The sequence below is a fragment of the Perna viridis genome, chromosome 1 (genome assembly GCF_037379345.1).
Source record: "Perna viridis isolate PV_CMFRI_1.1 ecotype Kerala chromosome 1, ASM3737934v1, whole genome shotgun sequence".
Taxonomy (NCBI): domain Eukaryota; kingdom Metazoa; phylum Mollusca; class Bivalvia; order Mytilida; family Mytilidae; genus Perna; species Perna viridis.
The window spans coordinates 23,188,101-23,202,507 of NC_142445.1; the positions used below are offsets into that span (position 1 = coordinate 23,188,101).

At 32.6% G+C, this 14,407-nt stretch overlaps 1 protein-coding gene across 18 annotated transcripts in view; it reads right to left on the reverse strand.

Annotated features, from left to right (window-relative positions):
• The window catches only part of LOC148627840 (plasma membrane calcium-transporting ATPase 2-like), a 107,970-nt gene that overhangs the window by 68,097 nt on the left and 25,466 nt on the right, over positions 1-14,407 (reverse strand). For 14 of the 18 annotated variants that reach the window (XR_015921643.1, XR_015921640.1, XR_015921641.1 and 11 more), the window contains one exon: positions 10,203-10,224. The gene's annotated coding sequence lies outside the window, so the exon portion shown is untranslated. Of the gene's footprint in view, positions 1-2,286; positions 2,352-4,126; positions 4,344-10,202; positions 10,225-14,407 lie in introns of those variants that run through there. The other 4 variants (XM_088580107.1, XM_088580117.1, XM_088580035.1 and 1 more) reach the window with 3 other exon arrangements.

The window sequence follows — 14,407 nt, forward strand, 5'->3', positions numbered from 1 at the left end:
TACTAATATAATCTTTTGTTTGAATCGTAAAGAAGTGGGTCCTTCCTTGATTCTCTCCAGTACAAAATCAGGCTATCTCGAAGTTCCTCGGACTTTTCATCATGAAAGCTCTCTGTGGATAATTTCATTCTAAGCTACTTTACATTCAAAAACTAAGCTTCCTCATGAAAATTATTAATATACATCTGAGTGATCCAAAACAATCTCTCTTCCTTTCCAAAAGCCATTGATGTTCCTTTGCACGGAAAGATCATGAAACAAGTTTATTGATGTAGAATGGAAGATTTAGAAACGACTTTATGAAAATCAATCAAGTTCCGTCACTGATGAGTAAGACATCTTTGTATTCTGATGCCTCCAGTCTAACCATTCTATTGAAACATAACAATGTTATTTACATTTGCATTTAACCACCCACTCTGATGAGCAATGTATTGCTTGATATTGCAAGTAAACAATTTATCAAGTTTCTTCTTGTTTGTATTCATTAGGCAACCGACACAGATCAGAGAAAGAAAGATTCTGTACTCAAAAACTGTACACGTTTCCACATATTTACATGTAGTCAAAAGTCCTAATTTTCCACACTCGTGTATTTCAAAATTGTCAGAAACTGAATATGTTGTCAACATAGACTCATCTTAATTTTACATAGACAACACTGTACATTTTAAAGCAACTTGAGCCAATTTCCTCATAGACCTGCTTGATTTCACAAAGACTCTGTCCATAGGTCTACTGCTAATTTCTTCCAATGTTTCAAGCGATCTTAAGAATTGGACACTACTGGTAATAATCACTTTAAAGGATTTACATATTCATGCATTTTAAGGTAATATGGTATGCAATATTGACAATATGTAACTGGTTATACTAATCATAAGAGTTCACAACATATAAAAAGCACAAATTTAGAAAGTTATTGACCTCTGTTTATCATACAGAACATTGTCTTATATAGGGATAGCTCCTTCCATTATTGCCATTAACAATACCATATTAAGTATCTGACATTGTAGGTATCATCTAAAACATAGCTGTCCAACATAGATCAAAATACATGTTTTATCAATATAAAATATATAAATGAGTCAATCCTACAAGTTGATGAACTTGATGCCTCTACCATCATCAAACTACATATATATCATGTAATATCACATTAACATCATAAACTTGTAGATGAACAGAAACTAAATAAACATTTACATCCTCATAGGAAGGAATGTTTTGAGAATTAGCTACAAATGCACCAACATTACGCTTCTAACACCTACTAACAATGACTAATGACAGCTAATGAAAAAAATCTTAAGATTGAAATATGAAGTACATCCACACTCACACACACCAAATTCTGCAAAAAAAAAAAACAGAAAAAAAAACAAAAAAAACCCATAATTTTGATCAGATCACAAGTTCTAAACTTTTTTTTAAACTCATCCTCCCTTTCACTTTTCAAAGATAACCATCCTGCATTTATTTTAACAAGTTTTATAATTTATTAGAGTAATGCAACACAGACATTATAACAAATGACTGACTTACATTTAGTGACAATAAAGGCTGAAAAGGCTACATTTGACTTGTATGATCTCAAACTAATGGTATCCATTCTGACTTGTCTATAACAATGATTTTTCTCGCAATGGGAATAATGACCTATTCACATAAAAGATAAGTAAACATTACCAATCCTGCCCCCACCACCAAGAAACTAATGGAGTTTTTATGCAGCTCCCTATATATTTACTTTCCACTTTATTTCCCTGATGCTGTTCTAGAATGTTTGTCTTGTGTGATTCAGGATACAAATGAGTTATGCAATGTTGTATAGGCTAATATCTAGCTGTGTAATCTATAAATATTATCAAGGAATTGTATCTATTCAGTGCCCTGATAACAAAGAAATTATATGCATATTTTGTATTAGGATGGTACTAGAAACTCTAGAACAAGTAGAGTTCAAGCATACTTCTCCATTTTCTACTTTTATAAATTTTGAATATTAAAAAAAGATTCTTTTTTTTTTTCAAACTAAGGCCAAAATACAAATGGATTTTTTGCAGCTTCAATTATAGCATCTTATTTGTATACTGTAACTGATGCTTGGAAGTTATTTCAAATACAAATATATATTGCATATGTTTCTATTTCATTTTTTTTTTCAAATATATATATCTTTGTTTAGAGCTAAATGTACAATGAAACATGTTGCAAAATTTTACATGCATTTTACCAATAAACAAACTGAATAAAATAAAGTAAAAGAGTTATTAAACTCACCAACAAAAAGATGTTAAGTTATCCCAAAGTACAGCTCTATTACATTAGTCAATGTTATTGATGTATGTGTAATGTTTTACACATAAAACTCCCACTGTAAATTTCTGACACAAATCACACCATTAGATACAAGTTGACCACTTCATAAATCATCGGCCCTGTTCAGTTAAGTGTCCCCCGGGGCAACTAAAAAACTAAAATTGTCCTGACAAAAATGCTTCTTCAATCGTTAGACCATAGTCAATCCGTCATAAATTTTTGTAAGTCAGCTAGTAGAAAAATGTAGGTGTTGAAGAAGTTCAAGGCCTCTTGTAACTTTAAACAATTTAATATTTACAGAGTAGATATTGATTAAAGTTCCTAAGGTAGTACAACCAAGGTTTACTAATGCTAAAATGTCAAAATATAGTTCAATCTCTGGCTCAGGCTTACCAGTACAAGTACTAGATTTAAAGATTGGTTCACAAATCATCAATCCTGTTGAATTTTGTGAGAATGATTACATTGATCCCAATGACAAGTGTTTGTAGAGGCACACACTTTCTTACTTTTTTTTTTCCAAGTAATATTAAAAGATACCAAAAAGATGTCTTTAAGAAATTTTTTTCACTTGCAGTACTCTAAGAAAAGTCTGCAGTGTGAGTCTAACCCAGAGTTATTCAAATTCTGCACATGAAAACACTTTTCATAGCTTCTGAAATTGACTGTTTTCAAAATCATATATCAATCATAATTTTCTAGACTGCAAGTGTTTTATGCCAGTTTCACTGCATATAAATAAATGACACAATTCTATTCAGTTTTTATTTTTCCTTTTCAATTCCAGTTAGGTTTGCAAAAGAAAACAAATATAGAATGCTCTGAATTCAATAATGGTGGGACAGCAACAAATCACAAATTACTGTGAATGTCAACATGAAGCAATTTACACAACATTTAAACATGAAAACAGAAAGTTCAAAAGCCAAATATATCTAGGACTGTCTAAGTCTTCAACACACAATCTTATAAAGAAATCAAAGAAAAACCTTAAAACGAACAATATACAATGTCCAAGGCTAAAGAACAGAGTCAAATTAAAGAAAAAACAACGATAAAAGCATGCTGAACACAAATGTAATTGTATTTGTTCATGTAGCCTGAACATAGGCCAGATGTACAGATAGCCCAGCCAATTAATATGATCAGAGGGCACAATACCTATAGACCAAATGAATACTCTATCTTGTTATCAACCAATATATCACATCTCCTTAACCTATTGAACTGCGAACAAGTATTCATGTGAATTCATACCCAAGTTATTAACATGATAAATAGGATTTTAAGCAATAAATATAGGATTATTTTTGTTTGGTTTTGCACCAAAGGTATAAAATGTATCTTATCTTGTTATTTACATTTCAAACCATTCTAAAATCATTCAAATATCTCCCTGAGATGTTCAAAAACATGCAAGGCCCCAGGCTTATAATTTCACAGATCTTTTCTGAAAAGGTACTTTTAATTTTGGTTTGATTGATTGCAGTAAAGTATGTCAAAATTTTATACCCCACAACACTGAAATAGAATACAGCAAGAAAAAATACAAAAAAAAAGAAACCCTAAATGTAGACAGAAAATTACTGAAGTATTCATACATTTGTATCAAAATGCCACATCCAAGGTTCATAAAAATGTAAAACGATGATAATTAAATCTATTTCACAAGCATCAAATAAAGTCAAACACAATTAAATTTTTGACCTTCAGAACAGTACAACTCTCACCTCAATACAAAGATAAATGAATGCTAAATCGAAATTATTCTACTATAAATAGGCCTAATTAATTATCAAACCTTGAACAGTCAATAATTCCCAAGTCACAAATCAATTTCTCCCAACATTTATATGATACAGCTTCCAATATCCATCCAATAATATTCCCAAATTAATGTTAATATCCGTAATTAAAAAGAAATCACATGATTAGGAGGAATTGCTGTCATCCATGATGCAACCGTGATAATACGACACACACTCACACATACGCAACGTTCAAGCTGCCGTGATTGAACTATATCATTGATTGCTTTACCTTCCTATTTCAATCAATTAACACTAAAGCTTTGCCGATGTCGCTATGGAAACCAACTACTTCCACCCCGAAAAAATAAGAAAAGAGGAATATTCACACATCTTTGATTGTATGAGGTAGATTCACCTGTATTTCTATGAGTCTGTGGGGGGTACATTGATTGCCATGATCAGGGCTACTACAATCAGGTGATTGCTATTGATTGACAATAAAACTTTCTATGTGCATGTAGTCTGTGCTATCTTTGAACTTTTCTTATCATTAAATGCAGTTTAAATGTTGCTGTGGGGTAGACTATAGACGCAAGAAGTGGTCTATTTTCTCCATTCCAGAGCAACATGACCAATTAGGCTGAAAATAGAAGTTTCTGTCAATATCTGCTGCTGGTTCATAATACTCTGGCACAATAGCCCACTTAGTATGCAGTCAAATTATTCTACATAAGTATTCATTAAGCTAGCATCTATAAGTTTCTACCTCACTACCTCGTATCATTGATTTTTTAAGAACATGTTGGGGAAATAACAACCACAAATTATGTCATTGTCAAATTCTCCTTAAAAATACTGTGAAGTGTAAAACAATCTCCCCAAATACAATATATTACTGTTTTTCATACAGTGGTTAAATTGTTCCACAGTTGACAATAAGTGCAAATTTAAGATCCATGTTTTACAAAATGGTATTTTAAGGAAGTTGTGTCAAGATGCTGAGTATCAGGACTCTCTGTCAATCAGATCTCAACTATCAAAGTAAAGTTATTTCTTCATCTCAGCAAGGTTTAAATTCCACTTGTGTAATTTTCTAAACTTCTTCTATTAGATAACTGACAATATCATGTCCAACAGGGGATTTTTATTTTTCAACTTTACGTTATGAACAAAATTTGAAATCTGGTCTCAGCTAAACAGGAATATGATAAGTGTCTGAAAAGTTATATCCATGGCTTCTGACAAATGTCAATTTCCAAATTCTTGGAATCTGATCTCAACTTGGTACATGTAAGTATCAAAAACATGAAAACAAAAGCTGAGGATAAATTTCAATTTCCAAACACTGACAAAACAGGTAAATTTAGGTTGGTTGGTTGGTTGTTGGGGTTTAACGTCCGAGCAGCAATATTTCAGCTATATTCAGACAATGAACATGAAATGGATGATAAAATGAACATGAAATGAAAAAAAAGAAAGGATGGGTCACAAGGATAATAGGGTCGACAAATTTTGATTGCCACTGGAAAAAGGGGGGATGGGTAAGGTCGGGCAATTTAGCCTCCTGTGGCGGAGCGCAAAGGTTCTTACTCCTATCGAATACCACAGCAGGGTTCTTTAACGTGCGAGGAACGTGGCATCTTTCCCAACACGGTGCACCACTATGGTTTGCGGTCAGGTTTTCCGTCTTATAGCCTGACAACCCCAGCATGTAACACACCAGGGGTACCCCATTCCACCACCTGGGGCACACATCCCAGTTCCCAGTAAATTTAGGAGAAAATTTTCAATCAAAAAGTTAACCCCAGTTGATAATCCCAATATGTCAATATATCAACAACAATGAATGGTTGAACAAAAACCAAATAAAAATGAAAGAAGAATATAGCTCATTAAATGAGAGTCAGTCAAAACTTTTCCAAAATAATTTATGATACATATATTTTTTGAGGATTGACACAAGACATTAGGACTAATTCAAGTAAAAAATATGTTTAATGTAAAACACTTCCTGCAGTTAGGACGTATAATATAATTTTTGGATAAATGTTCATGGCCGTAGCAAGAGGGGGGTGCCATGGGTGCAAGTGCAACCTCTTTTTGCTTAAAATATTTAAAATTTCTAAAGAAAATAAGTTAGAATTGGATTTGCACCCCCCTCTGAAAGATGAAACTCTGTAACCCTTTAAAAATTTCTGGCTTCATCGATGATGAAAATAAAACCAAACACTTCCTTCAATTCAAACCACTAAAGGGGTGTATATTGCTGAATCATAGTCAAGTCATTTTTCATTGTAGTAATATTTTTCATCAAAATCTTTTCTACTGACTTCTTTTTATACAAACATCTTGTAATTGAGACATATGTTGTGCAATCATTGGTTTTCATTCATGTGCAAATTTTGCAAGAATGATATATCTGCCAAAACTGACAGATCAAATCTTTATTTAGGTTCTCTCATAAAAGAAGTAAAATATACTGCTAAGTCTGAAATAGCTTCACACACTTTATTTGCTTTATTTGGATAATGTTACACCTGCAAATGCAATATTAATTTTTGCAATATACAACATTTTCTGACTTCAAATTTGGTGATATTCTATTGTTGTTAAATATTTTTGCCCTGATATGGCCTTGGTTGCTGAAATAGCATTTAAAACCAACAATCAATCAATCAATTTATTTGGTAAATACTTCAAATTGCAAGCTTAAATTTACAGGTTTACACCCGGGGCATTACTTAATAGTTATTAAATAGAAGTCTTAATTTAAAAACCTTAGTGAGCACGCTCACATACCCCATGGGTCCCAATGTTGGATACTCAAAGTAACTTTGTTCGTAAGAGAAATACATGTAGAAGGACCCCGATAAAAAAAGGAAAAAGAGTGTTTTTTAGGCTTTAGACCTTTATCTTCTAACTAATTTCTGTTACTCAGAATGGTAGTTTCGAACTCCAGATTGTGTTTTTTTTTAGTTTTAGTTAATCCAAAGTAAATATCATCATAGCGGAACAAAAAATACACTTGACCTGTAACTTATCATGGTGAACTTATATACCAAAAATCATGTCATAATCTGCAATCGTTCAGAAAAAAGTGTAAAAAAAAAAGGTTATTTCTGTGAATTTAGCTAAGTTCAAGGCCTGTAATTTCTGTAAAAATCATCGAAGCAGTTCTTGTAACTTATCATGGTAAATTTAAATAGCAACAATCATGTCAATAACTGCAAGCCTTTAAAAAAAGTCTGAAAAACTGAAGATGAACTGACGGACGGGTCAAAAACATTATACCTTTCGCAACTTCGTTGCATGGGGTATAATAAAAATCAGACAGGTGATTCATGCATATCAAAAACCAACAAAATTCCGAATCAGTTACAGACCACAGAACCAGTCTTAGTTTTGAATTCAGCTGTTGCTCTTGTGAGACAGATAGCACAGGAAATTAGCACGTTGCAAGATTTATCATTCTTAAAATGGTTGATTTGTACAAGAGATTAGTGTACCGTTTTCTAAAAAATGCAAATCTGAATACATAAAGAATATTGTTACATAAAAATATAGCATATGTAGACCAAAACAGCATCATTGGTTTGGTTGTTTTCTACACCATAAATCACATCTGACTACAAAAAGCAATGTCTGAATTTTATATGCATTGGTGTATACTAAAAACACTGCAATAATTTCCAAATCTTCCAAAATTTTTAAAACATTTTCAGGACTTAAACAGTTCATTTTATGTCAGTATAAATAAATAACAAAAGACTCCAAGGAGCTTGAATTGCTCAATTGATAAAATGTTTGCCTTCAAGGGCAATAAACCTAACAGAGAGTTGTCCGACAATTTTGACTCAAAACAGACTTTGGTAAGACTTATCACAAGGATCATTTCATCAATTGAAAGTTTTTTTCTTATTATAGTTTTCAAGATATTGACTGAAAACTGCTAAAAACATCATTTTTCGCATTTCAAGGGCAATACCTCTAACCAGGAGTTGTCCAATAACTTTGATCTCTACACACTTTTGTAGGCCTTATCGTAAAGATTATTTCAGCAACTGATAAGTTCTTTCGATCTATCATAGTTTTCAAGATAATTTGGCTGACAACTATAAAAAAAACAAATACCATTTTTCACCTTTCGAAGGCAAGAACTCTAACAAGGAGGTGTCCATCAACTTTGATCCAATGCAGACTTTTGTAGGCCTTATAATGAGAATCATTTTGGCAATTGATGAAATTCAGATAAAAGTAATGGTTTTGAAAAATATTCGTCTGACCCCTATATTCTATTTTTAGTATTGGCTGCCACGTTTTTTGATGGTTCAAAAATCCCTTCATCAGTTCTATGAAAATACCCTTGGGACCTTTCATACCAAAGAAGTTGGTTGGGTAAGTGAAAAAATTAGCCCCAAAACAGTCTATGTGAAGAAAATTTAATGTTGTTTCTCCAGCTCTTAAATGTATTTTATAGCTGATCTGATTGGTTTGTGGTAATAATTTGAACATATACTGTTAAATATGCCCTTCAAACTTGGCTGAGATTGGGAAAATCTGTTAAAAAGGCTGGAAAACACAAAATTTTGTGCAGTTTTTCTTTCTCTTTACAGTGGTTAGAACCCCTATGTTCTATTTTTAGTAATGGTGGCCATGTTTTTAGACGGATCAAAAATCTTAACATAATTTTTGTGCAAGATACCCCAAGGACATTCATACAAAGTTTGGTTCCAGTTGGTCAAATAGTGTCAGACAAGATTTTTGAAAGAAATAATACTAAAAATAGCAAAATAACATCGAAAAAGGGCAATAACTCCTAAATAGCTAAACAGATTAAAATGAAAATTTGACCACAGATCTGATCATGCTGAACACTTTTACCTGAATTTGGCTAAATCTAATGGTTTTGGAGATAAATGCGAAAAACTACAGTTTGACCCATATGTTCTAATTTTAGTAACGGCAGCCATGTTTTTTGACGGACAGTAACACAAACACCAACTGATGGCAATTGCTCAACTGGCCTATTGCCAGGGGTGGTTTCACTAATAAAACAGATCATGCAAAAGGAAGAACTCTTATGTCAACTACAGCACATGAAGAATGTCTAAATCCATTTACAAATATCAAACTTAGAATCTAATGGATCCTGAAAAACAGATCTATATTTTACTGGAAAAACTTAACTGATTTTATTGCTGGATTTATTTTACTACTTGTAAATCAATTTGAAGAATTAATTCAACTTTTTGCACTAGACAAAAAGAAGTGCCTCAAGATGTAAATTACCCGGAATTTATATGATAAACTGGTGATAAAATTTTTATTAACCCATAGGCAGAAACTTTTGTGGTGGTTTATTATAACAAATTTGTTTCACTTTTGAGGTGCATAACCAGTTTTAAGCTCGTTTTCAACAAACCTTCCAAGGCTAAGGCCAGTATTAATACATGTACTTGTCATCTCAACAATTTTTAAATTCTACTACATTAAACTTGGTGGAAAGCAACCTTAAGTATTCTGCTATTCAAATTTAAGACTGTACCAAGATTGTTCAAAATCTGTCTCTGCTTTACATTCCTTTGTTCCTATATTACATATATTCTATATTACAAGTTCTGACTCATAAAAGAAACCAAATATATACTTAAGGTGTACATTTTAGCCTACAGCTTTTATATGGAAATAGATTTTATTAACTAAATTATCAATTGAAAATAAAATGTCCACAAATAGACTTCAATATACTGAAAACCAGACAATCCCACTGATAATTCAATTAAGCAAAAGATTCTCAGATGAGGAAATTGGGACACATTTTAATGAAAATTTGCTCCTGTGTACTTCATTTTAAAAGGTATAATTACTCAGCTTTTCAATTTTTAGTCCCCTGTGAAACTGATCATGCCACCGTGTTACTAACGCCTGAACATATCAGGATGCAGCGACTGAATATAATCTGTCATCAACTTCCCTCACCCTAAGTGATATCAGGTCCATGAAATTTTGCAAATCTAAGCAAATAGAACCTTGCCATTAATCTAACCACAAACAACCTTGAATGTTTATGGTATTTGCATCATTTTAAGAAAATCTCACCTTAAAGTCCTTGTTACTCATACATACCTGTTTTTCACCCATTAATTATCTGAAAAAATAAAAAATAAAATCTTTTAATCTTCACAGGCAAAACCAGTTTGTGGAGAAAAACCTGAACGTTAAGTACAAGTTTATGCAATAGTCTTCATCTGTTTTTTTACAGTAAATTAAGCATTGCCAAGTAATATACTCTGCGTTAAGTATCAAAAGACAGAAGTCTTAATTAAAGATTTTCATCAAACAGCAGAGACCAATATGCTCCAAGTTAAACACATCTGTTGACGATATTTTATATATTAGAAGTTAAATGTCACAAAAATCATGTTAAACATCATTTTAATAACAACATTCTTGTAAATGAGGAAAAAATCAATGTTAAAGTTGAGCTTGAGGAAGAGTCATCAACACAACAAATGAAGTATATATAATATCTTAAAGAAGGTGAGTCTGGCAAGGAAAATGAAAGTGGGTGAAAATTTTAAACTTTTTCAAAAATCTAAAAGGCCATTTTTCTTTTTACATTTAATGTACCTAAATTCATTTTGGGGTAAATCGAAAGATTTTAAGAGGTGGTTCCAGTTCATTATTTTATTATTTGCTCATTTTTGCCTTCATTCCTTAATTTTGCACAAATGAACGAAATTTTTCAACAAAAAAAAAGGGAGAGGGGTTCCAACCTCCAGATCCTCTAGTCTGTCAACGTATTAGTGTCAGGCTTAAAGCCCAAAAGGCAGACAATATTGCTCAAATATTTTAAAATCCTGTTAAAATCTGTTAAAACTGTGATTAGGCTGTAACTAAAATCTTAGAATCTAATGCAGAAATGAAGCATAACTTTTGTAAAACTGTAAAATTGAAAATATCTGCAACTGTATTATGCTTTATTGATTTGACCTCTTTACTTGCTGTGTGATGTTGATCACAGAAACACTTTCCATAAAAACTGCCTTTTTTAAACTTTTATAACATTAAATAATGCAAAACTGTAAAACTATAAATAAATTGTAACAATTTCTACCACTGTGTCATGCCATATTGATTTGACCATTTTATTTGTAGTATGATGTTTATTACACAACCATAAGGTCAATTAAACCAATGTTTGCCAGGAATGACTCCAGCTAGGCCCATGACATTTTGCTGAACAGGAATTTCAATCATAAGAAGCAATCCACAGATAGTCTCCAGTAAGATTACGTGTCAACATACTGCCAATGTTTAACAAAGAAAATGAAGTGACAGAACACCATGCACTATCACAGCTAAAACACTCAGCACCAATAACTATTATCCTCTCAAATGAACTCCTGATGGACAAACTTATTTCCAAATACGGTCGTTTAAGTATTCCCTTGAGATATCAGCTCATTTTTATTATCCCATTTTAATGGAGATGAAGCAGCATTATTTCCATTAATCTATCTGCTAACATGTTACTATCATCCGCCCACATATAGAGCCACCACTTTGTTTATTCATTTGTAAATCATATGGAATTAAAAATTTAAATTTCTGTTAATTTGAAGAGTAGAATTACCATAAATGATACCCCCTTACGGTTTCAACGGATCTGTAACTCTCAACATAGAACGCCGTCAATAGCTCAGAGATGCATGATAGGAAGTTATTGTCACAGAAAATCCTGCTACCTCCCATGACTAGATATGCAAATCACATGAATCTGGATTACAAATCTCAATGCAACTAAAATATTTATCTTGTAGCTGTTTTGTCATCAATATTATGCAAAAGATAGAAGTATTTGATAATTTTGTGAGCATTAGAATTATTTTATCACAAATGAATAATTAAACCATCTGGACTGTGTTGCTGCATGTAGATAACTAACAATGGTATGGTAACTGTATGAAGTCTACAAGCTAAGTAACCTAACCCATTATATTTTCTAAAACAAGATTTAATTTGATGGATCACTTGTCTTGTCATTACCTCACAGGCCCAAGAAGATACAAAGAAGAATGTGTCAGGCCTTTTTCTATCAATTTTTTAAGGGAAAAAAATTTCTTCCAAAAGCTTTTTTTTTTTTTTTTTTTTATTTTCAAAAGGAAGCTTAAAACCAAAATAGATACCCATTAGCACCAGAAGGAGTGGATTAGCTACTAGACCTGCTTTCACCATTGGTGACAAAGGTAAAAACGATGAGTATGGGCCTTCCTGGATAGAATCATTAAAATCATAGAACATGACCCATCCTTAAGAAGGTTCGTGCCCAACTTAAAATGCTGGTTCAGTGTCTTTAGTCTGAAGAAGACCAGACAATGTTGATAATCCAAATGACAACACAGACACCTTAATCATTGATACTAAGTTAATGAACCTACAAGACTATCACAAAACATTGGTATTTATTAGCTTAACTAGAACAAGCCTGACAATCAAATACCAACCACCAGACATTATATCGCTTCAATAGCACCTTACACAGGCAAAGTCCTATGAGTACTAATTACAAAGGAATATAAAATATTATTTCACCACAGAATGTATCCTGTTATTGTACATAGCAGGCAAGTATTCCATTAAATATCTAACACTTCCCTTACTCCAGGATCAAACACATGATCTAAGAAGACAATTGTTCCCACGCAAAAGCTGAAGATTTATGAAAACCCCTCTTAAAGTTACACAGCACTGATAGACAACTGAAGCTTTCTTAGAACTTCAGTACTGTAAAGTCAATCATGTTCATTAATAGCCAAATGACACTCAGTCTGTGCCCATAACTTTTTTGAAGTACTACTTTTTGTCTACTTCTCTTGAGAAACAAAATTCTAAGAAATCAGGCTTCAGCTTGGGTCCTTAAATTATGGCATGCTATGACACAAGAACAGAAGCTAGAACTGTGTTTCATTACAAAAACTGCTGGCATTGTTCTTTTACCAATAACTGATCGAATATACATATACCTGTACATACATTGCATCTGTAATAATGTATACATTTCAGGCTGGTAGCATGGGAGTTCAGGGCTTGTTTGAAAAATATCCCCCCATCCCCTCCTCCCCCACAATACAAAAAGAGTGGAAGAACATGAGCTCAAAAAAAAGAACTCGTGCAGTGATAAACAATTTATACATATTTCCCCCACACACTACATCCTGCTTGTAAGAGTTAATCAAGGGAACCAAGATCAGAGCAGATATCAAAAGAATATAAGGTATACCAAGAAGACAAGACAGGGAAAACATACACACACAACAAAGAACATAAAATAACCAAGATAACACTTGCAAAGAGACAAAAATAAATGAGCAACTTGGGTTAGGAGCATGGACAAAGTGCACTGGTAGGATTGGAGATCTCTGCTTTTCTAGAAGCTCATAATATGTCACAACTCAGGTAGATGAAAGAGGACAGGAAAACTATGACATGGTGAACAAATTTGTTCTCATGGTGTAGATGGATACATAATTCGAGATTTCATGATGATGACCATTAAACTTCTGTATTGATGACTTCAATCTTGTAACACCATTAGCCTAATTGTAAGAGGTCTAGCATGGTACAAAAAGTTTGTGTAAGCATGAACATTTTTGTCTAAACAAGTTATTCTGAACAACTTTATAAATAAATCAAATCCAAGTCTATAGTACAGATAACATAAGAAGCACTATGGCTTCCCCTATTCCCGTACTAAATGTATCATACCGCTCTTGTCTGCAGTTAATTGGCTTTTGGTATCATCAGTACTTACTACAACTAATGGTTATATGTGAAGTGCACACAAATAAAATAGGACATGAAAACAGTTCAAAAAATCATCAAGACTTGCAGGGAGATGTGAAATGGAAGAAAATTGTACAAATGTGATAAGTGATAGTTCCTTTTTCAGTCACTTGTATGGTAAAACATGGCATTAATAGAACATTAAGAGATACCCCACCACATGGTGAAAAAAGTGGGATGGCAAAATGTTCAAACTCAAAAACTACATTTTGGATTTGGCGTTCTGAACTTAACTTATATTTTATGGTACTAAACAACTGTACATAGTTTAAAAAAAAAACTTCAATGAACCATTCTCAAGTTATCAATTGGACACCATCGGGATGGACACACAACTTTTGGGAGGGTATCACAGAATACCTCACTTCTTCATGTGGCATACAGGATAGCAAAGAATAATTTTTTACAATAAAGACTTTTGAAAACAGAAATCTGTAACACCCTAGAAAACTAACAAACCCGACCAACCTAGACTAGTACTATCA